The 12,388-nt window shown below is 36.9% G+C and overlaps 1 pseudogene; it reads right to left on the reverse strand.

Moving 5' to 3' along the window:
- The window catches only part of LOC115900414, a 52,552-nt pseudogene extending 40,407 nt beyond the window's left edge, over positions 1–12,145 (reverse strand).
- Between the last annotated feature and the right edge of the window lie 243 nt (positions 12,146–12,388).

A 12,388-nucleotide genomic window follows, 5' to 3' on the forward strand; every position in this document is an offset into this window, starting at 1 on the left:
TCCTATCAAAATTCCAATTCAGTTTTCTTAAGAAGAAAACCAAGACCCAAACAGGAAAAAAGGTTAGAATTATGAAATATGTGGTATATATATATAAGTGCATTTTATTTAAAAACCCTTCTTAAAACCTTGCATAAAATTTCCATTTGCCCCTATTTTGTCTACCAAGCTAAAAATAATTGTTCATATCTCTCTGGAAAAGGACTTTTCTCTAAAAGAAGGGCATAATATAATTTATATACAAAAAATAAAATCATAAAAAATTTTACAGTCATTATCATTAACTACCTTTCACAAATTGCTTTTACTTTTTTGAGGTAATATTTCTACAGAACTTTTAATTTACAAAAAGACATAAAGGTTATTTGCATACTTCAGTCACTTAAAACATAATAATGTATTTTAAAATTTAAATATACTGCTCTGATAAATTACAAGATACTATGGTTTATCATATTTACATAGCAGTCTCTAATTTTTTATAAAGCAATATTGTTGCAATATAAATGGGCCACAAAAACATTGGTTTAAAAACAAATGTTTCCCAAAACTTTGCTTTCTTGGGTGGAAACTGCACCTTACTTGAGCAACCATATCTACATCTTTATTCACCTTCATGTAAAAAGTTTTGGTTCAATAATGCAGAAGTAAGCTTCCTCATTAAATATATATTGAAATATACTTGTAATCTTTTAGATAAAAATAGAAAGGAAAATGTTTGAGAACTAAACAAATAGCACACAACTTGGATATTTATTACATATGTATATTTTCTAAATTAGAATACAAAGTAGGTCAAATAAAATCAACTTCTCAAGATGGCCAATTTTTTAATTATATTATGGCCTGGATATTTTACCACATTGAATTATAGCTTGTTTATCAAAAATAAAGGAAAAAATATTAAAAAGCAACAAATAAGCTATGGGATATCATTATAACCAGCCTTCACACTAAACATATTTCTCGTTCAACTTTGGGTCCTTTATAGTTTATCCAGGTGTGTTCTCAATTCATTCGAGTCTGTAAGTTAACAGTAAGAATCAGCGAGTTAGTGTCCTTCCCCCAAGTTTAAAATAAAATTATAGCTACAGGAAATTAACTACTCCATCAATGTCAACTGCTTCTAAAATTTATTTTTTGATTATGAAGGTAAATAGGAAAAATCTAATATTCATAAATTATTACTATGTTTTGCAATCCATTTTAAAAACAATCCTGTCTTTTTATGTATTTCATATGCTTAGTTAGTATCATAGTATCTGTCTTTTTTTTTCTTTGTTTTGAGATGGAGTCTCACTCTGTTGCCCAGGCTGGAGTGTGGTGGTGTGACCTCGACTCACTGCAAGCTCTGCCTCCTGGGTTTCACCATTGTCCTGCCTCAGCCTCCCGAGTAGCTGGGACTACAGGCACCCACCACCAAACCTGGCTAATTTTTTTGTATTTTTTATAGCAGAGACAGGGTTTCACCATGTTAGCCAGGATGGTCTCAACCTCCTGACCTTGTGATCTGCCCACCTCGCCCTCCCAAAGTGCTGGGATTACAGGCATGAGCCACTGCGCCTGGCCCTGTCTTTTTTTTTTAAACATAGAAAAGGATACAGACCTTAAAGAATAACCTTTTGTAGCTTTAAGGTTTGCTTTGTTTGATATAAGAATAGCTATTGCTGCTTGCTTTTAGTTTTCATTTTCGTGAAATATCTTTTTCCACCTTTTTACCTTAAGTTTCCTAAGTCCTTATGTGTTAGGTGACTCTCCTGAAAACAGCAGATAAGTGGTTGGTGGAGTTTTATCCATTCTGTCATTCTGTATTTTTTTTATGTGGAGCATTTAGGCCATTTACATTCAATGTTAATGTTAAGATGTGAGGTACTGTTCAGTTAATCCTGTTAGTAGTTACCTAGACACTTTGTTTTTTTTTTCATTGTGTTATTGTTTTACAGGCCCTGTGAGCCTTATGCTTTAAGGAAGTTCTATTTTGGTGTACATAAAGCTTTTGTTTTAAAATTTAGAACTCCCTTTAGCATTTCTTATAGTGCTGGTTTGGTAGTGGCAAATTCCCTCAGCACTTGTTTGTCTGAAAAAAGTCAATGTGAAGGAAAGAGTTTTCTGTGAGAAAGATATTCTGAGACAGAGTATCAGTATCAGGTAACCTATAAAAAAATCTGTCAGACTAACAGCAATTTTCTCAGCAAAAACCTTACAAACCAGAGGGATTGGGGCCCTCCTGCTTTTAGCCTGAAACCATATGAATGCCAGTCAAGAATTCTGTGTCTGTCAAAACTAAGCTTCATAAATGAAAAAGTGATAAAGTATTTTTCAAGCTTTTTAGTATATAGTTCGTGGTTTTGTTTTCTTCTATATAATTGCCTATATACCAAATGCAGAATTTTCAATTCTTTTTATTTTTTACACATTTTCTATTTCATTATAAAATTCTTTTAAATCTTTTAACATCATTTAGTTGACTACATCAGTAGAATTTTGCATAATTTTCTTTTACAGTATTCTGTAAATCATATGTGCCTTTTATACCTAGATAAAATAATAGATGCAATAGTACTGCAAAAAAACTAAATAGATATAATCCTTGCCTTTATGAAACTTAAAGTGAAGGGAATAGAGATTATAAAATCATACACATATTAATGTTATCATAAAAGTAAAGTGTGCTTTAATAGAATTTTAAAAGGTAACCACTGAGAGTAGCAGTTTAGGGCAGGTGTCTCTGCAAAAGGGACACATCAACTAATAAGAAATCCTTAGAAATAATTTCTGTTGTTTTAACTTATTCAGAATTCCTTTCATTTCTTTCCCAAATCGCATTCTCTTTTCTATTGGTGAGGTGAACCTTCCACATTTCATACCCTCTTGGCTCATGAGTGAACACATTACCCATGCCAAGACAATAATAGTTTCTCTTAGGTGTTTAAACCTTAAACGTGTACTCAAAAAAGCAGAAAATTATCAGACCTATGTTAGTCCAATGGTAGTAGAATGAAGCCTATTGGTTAATTCCTGTTCATCTAACTCTTAAAACCAAGCTTATTTCTGTCATTCCAGAATTATGAAATAGGCTTTGCCTTTAATTCTCTACAACAAGCATAAAAAGGCAATAGATTCCTCTTTTCGCTTCAATTGCACAGAATTCACTTCTGTGGCTTATGTAACAGTCAACCCTAGCCGATACAGTCATTATTGTATAGTAAGAAAAGAAATGAGATGCTCACAAATGAAGCTAGGAATCAACTGGTGTAGGCTTTCAGGGCATAAAGGACTTTTGAATTTCATTCTAATGGAAAGCCATTTAAAAATTTTAAGCAGGAGACGGCATAATCAGAAGTATGTTTTCATAATAAAACAGCTTCAATATCTGGACTAACACTTGAGGTTCACTGTCTCACAGCTATGGTAAACAAAGTCATGGACACACAAAGAGTAAGGTTGAGAGCACAAGTTTAATAGGCAAAAGAAAGAGAATAGCTCTCTGCTGCAGACAGGAGACTGGAGAAACTGACTGCTGGTCTGTGGTGAAATACAGGGGGTTTCATAGATAAGCTGGTAAGGGGTGGTGTCTGACTTACACAGGGTGTAAAAAACTGGTTAGATCAGGTGTGCCATTTGCATAGAACACAAATCTTTGGTAGCTCCCACCCTAATCTTTTATTATGCAGATGGGTTTATTATGAAGGTGTGTTAACTCTTGTTGAAAGTGAGCTAGGGTAGGAGGGGTTATAGCTCAGGGTTAGAGCATTGGACTGCAGACCAAGAAAGTGAGCTAGGGGGTTATATGCTAAATCAACTAAGAAGTCTCTTGCCCTGAAAGAAAATCATTTGTAAGAAAAGATCATCCATGCAGCATTTCAAAAGGGTTCAGACCTAACTTTGAAGGGATATTTCTTAACCACAGTAAAGCCATGGAAAGAAGAGTGACCCAAAGAAGGTGTGTTCCTTGGGACAGTTGTGTTGCAGGGCTTTTACAGGGCTTGAGGAGGCCCTGTAAGAAAAAGAAAGAAAGAAAGAAAAGAAAAGAAAAAGAAAGAAAAGGAGTGAAACTGTACCTCAAAAAAAAAAAAAAAATCACTTTAACTGTAGTGTGAACAATGCCTTGAAAGACAACAGAGGAGTACTATCAGGGAGATCACTTCAGTAGCTATTGTCATATTGGAGACAAAATATTTTAAGTACTAAAATCTGGTAAAAATTATAGAGTGAGAAAGGCAAATGCCCAAAGAATTTTTATGCAATTTAGGATACAACAAAGCTATGTGAAAACTAAAAATTGCCAGAATAGTAAGACGATAGAATACTTTGCAGCCATAAAGAAGAATGAAATTATGTCCTTTGCAGAAACAGGGATGGAACTGGAGACTGTTATACTTAACAAACCAATGCAGAAACAGAAAGTCGAATACCAAATGTTGTCACATATAAGTGGGAGCTAAATGTTAACACATAGACCCATAGAGGAGAACAACAAACATTTGAACCTATCAGAGGGTGGAGGGTAGGATGAGAGGGAGGATCAGAAAAAAAAAATGAATGGGTTAATACAAGATAATAATAGGCTTAATACAAGAGTGATAAAATAATCTGTACAACAAACCACCATGACACTAGTTTACCTATGTAACAGACCTGCAGATGTAGTCCTGAAAAAATAAAAGTGAAATAAAAGAAGAATGAGAAAGCCAAACTAAGCACACTGTTACAAAAACAAATATATTAAAATATTAAGGTAAAAAATGTTTCTGACAGGAATGTCTCAATGAAAACATTTTTGATGAAATGTTGCCTAAGATGAAGACAAAATATTCACTGACTTGGCAATGTGAAAGTCATTCCTGACCTGAGTGGAGTTGTAGTTGTAGAGGTCACTAAAGATTGGTTTGTAAAATAAATCACTGAAAGAATTTCTGTTTCTGGTAAGAAGGCAAACTAGACAATCTAAAATCTATCCTAATTAAAATTACTTAAAATGAGTACTTGAGTCCACAAGAAACTAAGAAAAATCTTTAGGGGTCAGAAATAAAATGGAAACCTTAAAACTTAAAGCTCAAACAGGTTGCCTTAGAGAAGTTATCCTGTCTCAATAATGTATGAACTTTGGTTTTAATGTTCCAAATAAAAAGACTTCAGGCTTCTAATGAATGAAAGGTAGAAACTGATGAGACCCTGTTCATATGGCTGAGAATTTCAAAGGGGTGCCCTTTCAGTGACAGGGTAGAACATTTAATGATAGAAACAAACAAACACACAAAACACACATGCACAGAAATCACAAAACCCCAAATCACAGCATTGGGAGACAATAATAAAGCTTGTCCAATTTGCTCTATGCTCTGGAGAGGAGATAAAAAGTGTGCTATAAAAATGTAGAGCCAAACAGGCTATAAATAGATTTTGGGTTTGAATTTACACTATACACCTGGTTTAATAAACCCCAAACTTTAAATTGACATGAGGAATCAGGTGGTGGAGTAAACACAAAACCTCAACCCAGACTGAAACATAAATTTACAATAGAAAATAAGAAAACATGAAAGGAACCAATCCTTATGATGACAAATTAATGGATACAAACATTTAGACTGCTCTCCAAGCGTCTCACAAAATAGAAAGGCAAATAAAGATGATAAGATAAGTATTTTCAGTGATTAAGGACCTAAGAGGAGGAATTTAAAAATATTAGAAACAAATAACAGTCAATATAAATGAGAAGCACCCAAAGTATCTTCTTGGGGTAGGCAAAATTCTCAAGAAACCCCCAATTCTCTATCCACATGTAATTCAAGGAAACCCTAATGTAGGTTCTGCTGCGAAGGGACTTTGCAGATTGAATTAAGGTTACTGGTCAGCTGACTTCAAAATAAGTAAATTATCCTGTATTATCCGGGCAGACCCAATGTAATCACATGAGCCTTCAAAAGCAGATGGGGAAGGCAGGAAGCCAGTGGAAGATGTGGCAGAAGAGAAAATAAGAGACATATAACAGAAGGGGAAGTCAGTGATATTCTAAGCATGAGAAGGATTTAACTGGTCTTTCTTGGCTTGAAGATGTAGGGAGACATGCAAAGTCCTTATAAAAGCCTCTAGGAACTAAAGGTGTCCCCTGTCCTGCAGCTGATAGCCAGTAAGGAATGGTTATCTCAGTCCTATAAATGCAAGAAAGGCAATGGATTCTGCCAACAGCATAAATGGGCTTGGAAGAAGTTTCTTTCCAGAGTCTTCTGATAAGAGCCCAGCTGGCTAACACTGATTTCAGCCTTATGTAATGTTTTCTTGTAGAATATTTTCAAGGAGTTTTAGAACTTGGCTCTGAAATTCTCATTTTACTTAGAAATTACTTACGCTTGCTCAGCAATCATTCTGTATACTTGAGAACTCTTGAGATATAAGAAAGCCTGTAAGTTGTTTCTAAATATGATAAACTTATTGTTCTTCCTAAGCTTAACAATTCTTACAGCTGATATTCATTTTACAATGTTTTAAGTGTTTCTTAATTTTATTATGCAGAGGTTTCCTGCTCCCCAATTTTTGGAGCCTATAAATATGTATTTTTTCAGGTCCCAAAGAATGTTGTAGGTCCTTAAAACTCTAGTAGATTCTGAGCCCTGTGCTTAAGTTATGTGAAAGATAGAACAGTCCTGTGCCTGCCTCAGCCACATGTAGTGGTTGTATATACACCTGCAGTAAAATCAGCCTGCTATCCCCACATATTCACAATTTTAAGCTTATTGAATACAGTGCTTTTTGTGTTGTTGGCTGATTAGTTTTTAGTGACTAGCATAGGTGCTATAAAATAATGGCTTAAGAAATGTACTTACTTAAAGTAATCAAAAATCCACAACTTCAACTATATGTCATGATCTCCTTCCTAAAATATCTATTTGAAATTATACTTCTAAAGACTCTCAAAATTTTTGGATCCTCTTTAACAAAAAAATTGCTTATCTTTATTGTGTTAAAAGATGGTACAAATAAACAAAATATAAAACCATACACAAAGTGGGAATCCCTATAAATATTTGACTTCTAGATATGTGTTTCATTAGACGTTAGTTACAGATTTCTTTCTAAGCATTTATAGAATTATATTCAGAATATTCTAGACATTCCATATCCTTAATACAGCAATGGCTTCCTAGTACTCTGAAAATTTTTCTCAGGACCAGGGAAATTTTCCTTGGTGTTATAGAGATTTTAACAGAGTGTGCTCTAAGAGCATCTTAACATATGTGATGAAACAAAAGCTATGCACACGCCTAGCTGTTATGTGCAGGGAAGGGCAGGCAGGCTGATGTTCACGAGCAATTAGCAATGCAAGCAGCAATATTTGTTCCAAAAGTTCACAGGATCCCTCTCAACCTCAGCAGAAAGTATTAATTAAAAACAACTCCCTCACCTAGGTATGCTGAAGTGAGATTGACCATATTTAAATGAATAATAACATGAATTATTTCACATGCAAACCTTCATGTGTGATACTCATCCCTGGGTACAATAATTGGGTCTGAAATCCAAAGGCTAGGCTTTAACTCCTCTGTGGAATCCTGCTAAACCTGGACCTTTCCACCTTAAGATAATAATGCTATGACATCGATTTTTTTTGCACATGGGTAGTTTTGCTCACTTCTAAACCCAATAAAACCCCCATTCTTTTCTTTTCTTTTTTTTTTTTTTTTTTGAGACGGAGTCTCTCTCTGTTGCCCAGGCTGGAGTGCAGTGGCGTGATCTCAGCTCGCCGCAACCTCCGCCTCCCAGGTTCATGCCATTCTCCTGCCTCAGCCTCCCAAGTAGCTGGGACTACAGGCGCCTGCCACCACACCCAGCTAGTTTTTTGTATATTCAGTAGATATGAGGTTTCACTGTGTTAGCCAGAATGGTCTCGATTTCCCGACCTCGTGATCCACTCACCTCGGCCTCCCAAAGTGCTGGGGTTACAGGTGTGAGCCACTGTGCCAAGTCAAAATGCCCATTCTTACCTAGGGACAGACCCAGTGACCCCGAAAGTCAGATTTCATGTGGCCACTGAAAGAGTGCAACTTAAATCTGAGAATAACTAAAATGCTTAAAACTCAGCATGTTGTGCTTCCATCGAAAAGCAAGATGGGAAAAAAGTGTATAAATAGAAAGAAAAACAGGGAAAGGGACAAGGAGAATTTGCGTTCTGTAAACACAAATATTGGGATGAAGCTCCCTACCTCTTTCCATTGCTGTTCCACAGCACTGCTTTAGCCAGGACTGCAGACTTGGTTTCCAGCTCTTGCACCTCCTCAAGCAATGTCTTTCTGCAGATGTGCTTTGCCTTGTATAAAGAGGAAAAATGAAACATGGCATAAGAACTTGACACAACTGAAAAGAGAGATTACTCCCATCTTGAGCCATACCCAAATGCCCTTTGATAGAGGTTGAGGTTTGAGAAGTGTTGTAGCATGTACAGTCTCCATGCATGACATGTAATCCGTCTCCATAGCCTGGAGGCATCCAAAGTGCTGCAGACCAGACCTGGACAATAAATGTCAAGAGTCATCACCACTCCAAAAAGAACTAAAAGTCTGTAGATCTGCTGAGGAGCCCAGTCATTCAAAGACAGGTTGGGGTTCACAAAGACCTAGAGTCTTCCTGTAAAGCTTTTCTTGGCAGGATCTGAAAACCCAGAAGATGCTTTATATCCTCATCCTAGTGAACAAACGTTGGTTCCCTGTTCCTTGTCCTGACTGCAGTCAGAGATCCCAGGAGTTAGCTGGTTTTCTCCCTCCCTTTTGGTGTGAAAAGAGCCACTGCCAGAGCCAGCCATGGACTTAGGACTTAGGATGCTAGAGTGCATAGTTTGGATGCAAAACCTTTGGCCTGAAATGTGGCATCAACACAAATACACAGTGCAGATTTTTCATCTTACCCTGGTGATGACTAACCATTAGTGTCCACATACTTAGGCTTTGATGAAATACTACATCTTATGAAATAACTCTCAGCCAGGAAAGCTCACTCTTCTGGAACTGTAGGAAGTGTTCCTGTACCTTTTTTTTTTTCTGACTAATCTGATTAGTACCTTACAATGTTCAAATATTTGGCTAATTTCAGGGTTTTTCTATAATTGAGACTGAACAAAGCTAAAATTGATCTACTATTGAAAACAATCTAGGAGAAGAAAAGACATTTAACAAGATATAGGCTATATAGGAGGAAAAAACTGTAAAGAAAATAGGCTCATGAATTAGTAACACCTCAGGGTAAAAACCTTTGCATTGGTTTAATTTCAACATATACACATGTGAGAATCTAGCTGGGTACCAGAACTCAAAGACAGAATGAGAACAAAAACTGAGCACATCTGACCCGAAATAAAATGTATCAGCAGAACATTCTGAAGACGTGGGCCATTTCTGCAGAATCACATTCTACCCCTACCCACCCTCCACCTTCAATAAAAGAAAGCATGTTAAGATAATATGAGTCATCTCTCAACATTGTGAGTTAATCCATCATGGAGTATTAGCACTGAGACACTGTATATGTGCCTGGAATCCTTTCCCCCAAAGTAAACAAGAGAAAGTCACACAGACTTTAAGACATAATACCTTAATTCCATCAAACAGTGTCCTGAGACTCAGGATAGATAAAATACTGCAGGTCAATGCAGAGCCTGTGGAATTTTAATTTAAACAATAAATGAGAAAATGCCTTTTGCTGGAAAAGAGGCAGTCAAAAAGGATGTTAAAATACAGCCTGTTTATTATGAAATATTTGGGAACTCAAACACTGCCTTTTATCTTATGGACTTCCAGAGCTAAACTGACAAGGCCACTGAGTGTGTTCCCTACCTGCTATGAGCCACCAGCTTGCACAGGTACCAGGAGAATATTCTGGCTACCCCTGAATAATTAGCAGCATTTGTCACTCTTCCAGGACACCTCTTCCTACCATCATCCTTCCGCTCCCTACTTTTGTACCCTTTCCAGTGAACAGGGGCAAAAAGCACTTATTGTTATCTACTGATCTGGGAAAAAAGGAGGTTTCTAAGGAAGCTGAAATAGGAAGGCTGGGCGCTGAAAATCTACAGCTTAGGCCAATAAACAAAGAGAATCTGACCCAACATGGAAGGTGCTGGTTTCTACTCATTCAAAACAAGGCCTCAGAGGGCAATGGTCTGAGCATCTCTATGCTCCCAGGCGTTGTTCACGGTCTCAGCGGATGAAACTGCATTCATATCTTAGAGTTACTCAGCAATTTGTTAATATTTCCACTAGGTTAGCCCCTGTGAGCTAGTCTGGAAACTTTGCTGCTATTGAAGAACACTGCATTGCAATGCTGGGGATAATTCAACCTCTCTTTCTGCATGTAGCACTTGAGTAGAAGTGGTTCTAGTGATTTAAAACAGTGTTTTCAAGCATTTTTTTATCTCATAAGGCCTGAATTAGGAAAAAAAAATGATTCTAAAATCTTCCCTGTCTGAAGTCTACATGAGAGTGGCCTAAAATTAATATTTATAGGTTATAAAGTGAGTTAAGCATTAACCACTGGCATGTCACTTAAATCTCACCAGGAGCCGGGATTTGGAGTGTTCGGCATCACAACTTTGACAAAGTAGCCCCATTATCTGCAAATGGCTTATCCCCTAGTGGTTCAGGCTTCATCTAATCCCACATCAAGAGGACAGATTGCCACAGAAGGGACAAAGTGGGGTTGTGACTACTGCCACGTGAGTATGAGACTTGTGACTCTTCAGATCTACCTGTGAGTGTCTCCAGGTTTTTGGGGACTTTCAACATAAATAGATTGATTTAGGATCTCACTTTCCATCTTTTTGTTTTGGAATTTTTTTTCCTGGACTGTTTGTATGCAAGTACAGCCAGTCAAAGTGTTTAATTCTAAACGTGGATGAAAATGTAAATATAGTGTGCTTCAAAATAAATCAGTTTAGTTAGAAAGTTAAAAAAACAAGGCCTATTTGCGTATAGAAATAGCTCATTTTCTCCTATTTCCATTTAACTGCCTGTCTGGGATTACAATAAGAAAATACAGACCAGGTGCAGTGGCTCATGCCTGTAATCCCAACACTTTTGGAGGCTGAGATGGGTAGATCACCTTAGGTCAGGAGTTCGAGACCAGCCTGGCCAATGTGGTGAAACCCTGTCTTTACTAAAAAGTATAAAAATTAACTGGGTATGGTGGCGCACACCTGTAATCCCAGTTACTTGGGAGGCTGAGGCAGGAGAATTGCTGGAACCTGGGAGGAGGAGGTTGCAGTGAGCCAAGATCGTGCCACAGTACTCCAACCTGGGTGAGAGAGAGAGACTCTGTCCGAAAAAAACAAAACAAAACAAAACAAATCAAAACAAAACAAAAAAAAAAGAGAAAAGAAAAGAAGTCATTCTAGAATTGGAGACTGTATTGTTTGAAGAATGGCAAAATATAAGAGATGCATTTAGATAAATGAAAATGGGTTTCTCTGTATTCAGTGGCCTTGAGCTTATATTGTTTTGATAAAGCAATACTAACAAATTTCTCCTAAATGCGAACTGGTACACGGCAGCTTACCTAAGAATGCTGTCATAGGCAAACATTTTCTGTGAATATATGCTAAGGGATTTTGAAACAGTTCTGGGTAATTTAAACTTCATACTTCTAAGACAAATAGCCATTAGCTAGGCATCACATATACTCAATCAATTATTTTAATAAAAGATAGATTTGGTTCCTCATGAAAACTTTGGTTAAAAGGACAATAGTATAGGCATGTTATGAAGTTCCAAATCTGACTTAAATAATATAATAATAGTGCATCTGCATCCAGAAAGTTGACAGACTTCAAGAAAAAAGTGACTGAATTACCTTATTCTGGTTCTCTTTTCTTACTCTTAACAGGCCAGGTCCTGAAATGCAAGTGAGAAACTGGACAAAAAAATGGAGAAGGTGCAGAAGATGGAGGAACTCAGTTTCCCAAGTGCTCACAGAAATATATTTGAAAAGTTAGGCCTGCCTTGCACTGGAATTTAAAAGCTCTTTCCAAAGTGAGTGATGGCCATGAAAATTTAAAACAAAACAAAACATCCTTAAGATTAACCAAAGGCAGCTGGTTGCAGTGGCTCACACTTGTGATGCCAGCAGTTTGAGAGGCCGAGGTGGGCAGATCATGAGGTCAAGAGTTTGAGACCAGTCTGGCCAACATAGTGAAACCCCCTCTCTACTAAAAATACAAAAAATTAGCCAAGTGTGGTGGTGTGCACCTGGAATCCCAGCTACTCAGAAAGCTGAAGCAGGAGAATTGCATGAATCCGGGAGGCAGAGGTTGCGGTGAGCTGAGATTGGTCCATTGGACTCCAGGAAGGGGCAACAGTGTGAGACTTCGTCTCAAAAAAAAAAAAAAAAAAAAAAAAAATTG

This window comes from Rhinopithecus roxellana, chromosome 11, assembly GCF_007565055.1.
Source record: "Rhinopithecus roxellana isolate Shanxi Qingling chromosome 11, ASM756505v1, whole genome shotgun sequence".
Classification (NCBI taxonomy): Eukaryota; Metazoa; Chordata; class Mammalia; order Primates; family Cercopithecidae; genus Rhinopithecus; species Rhinopithecus roxellana.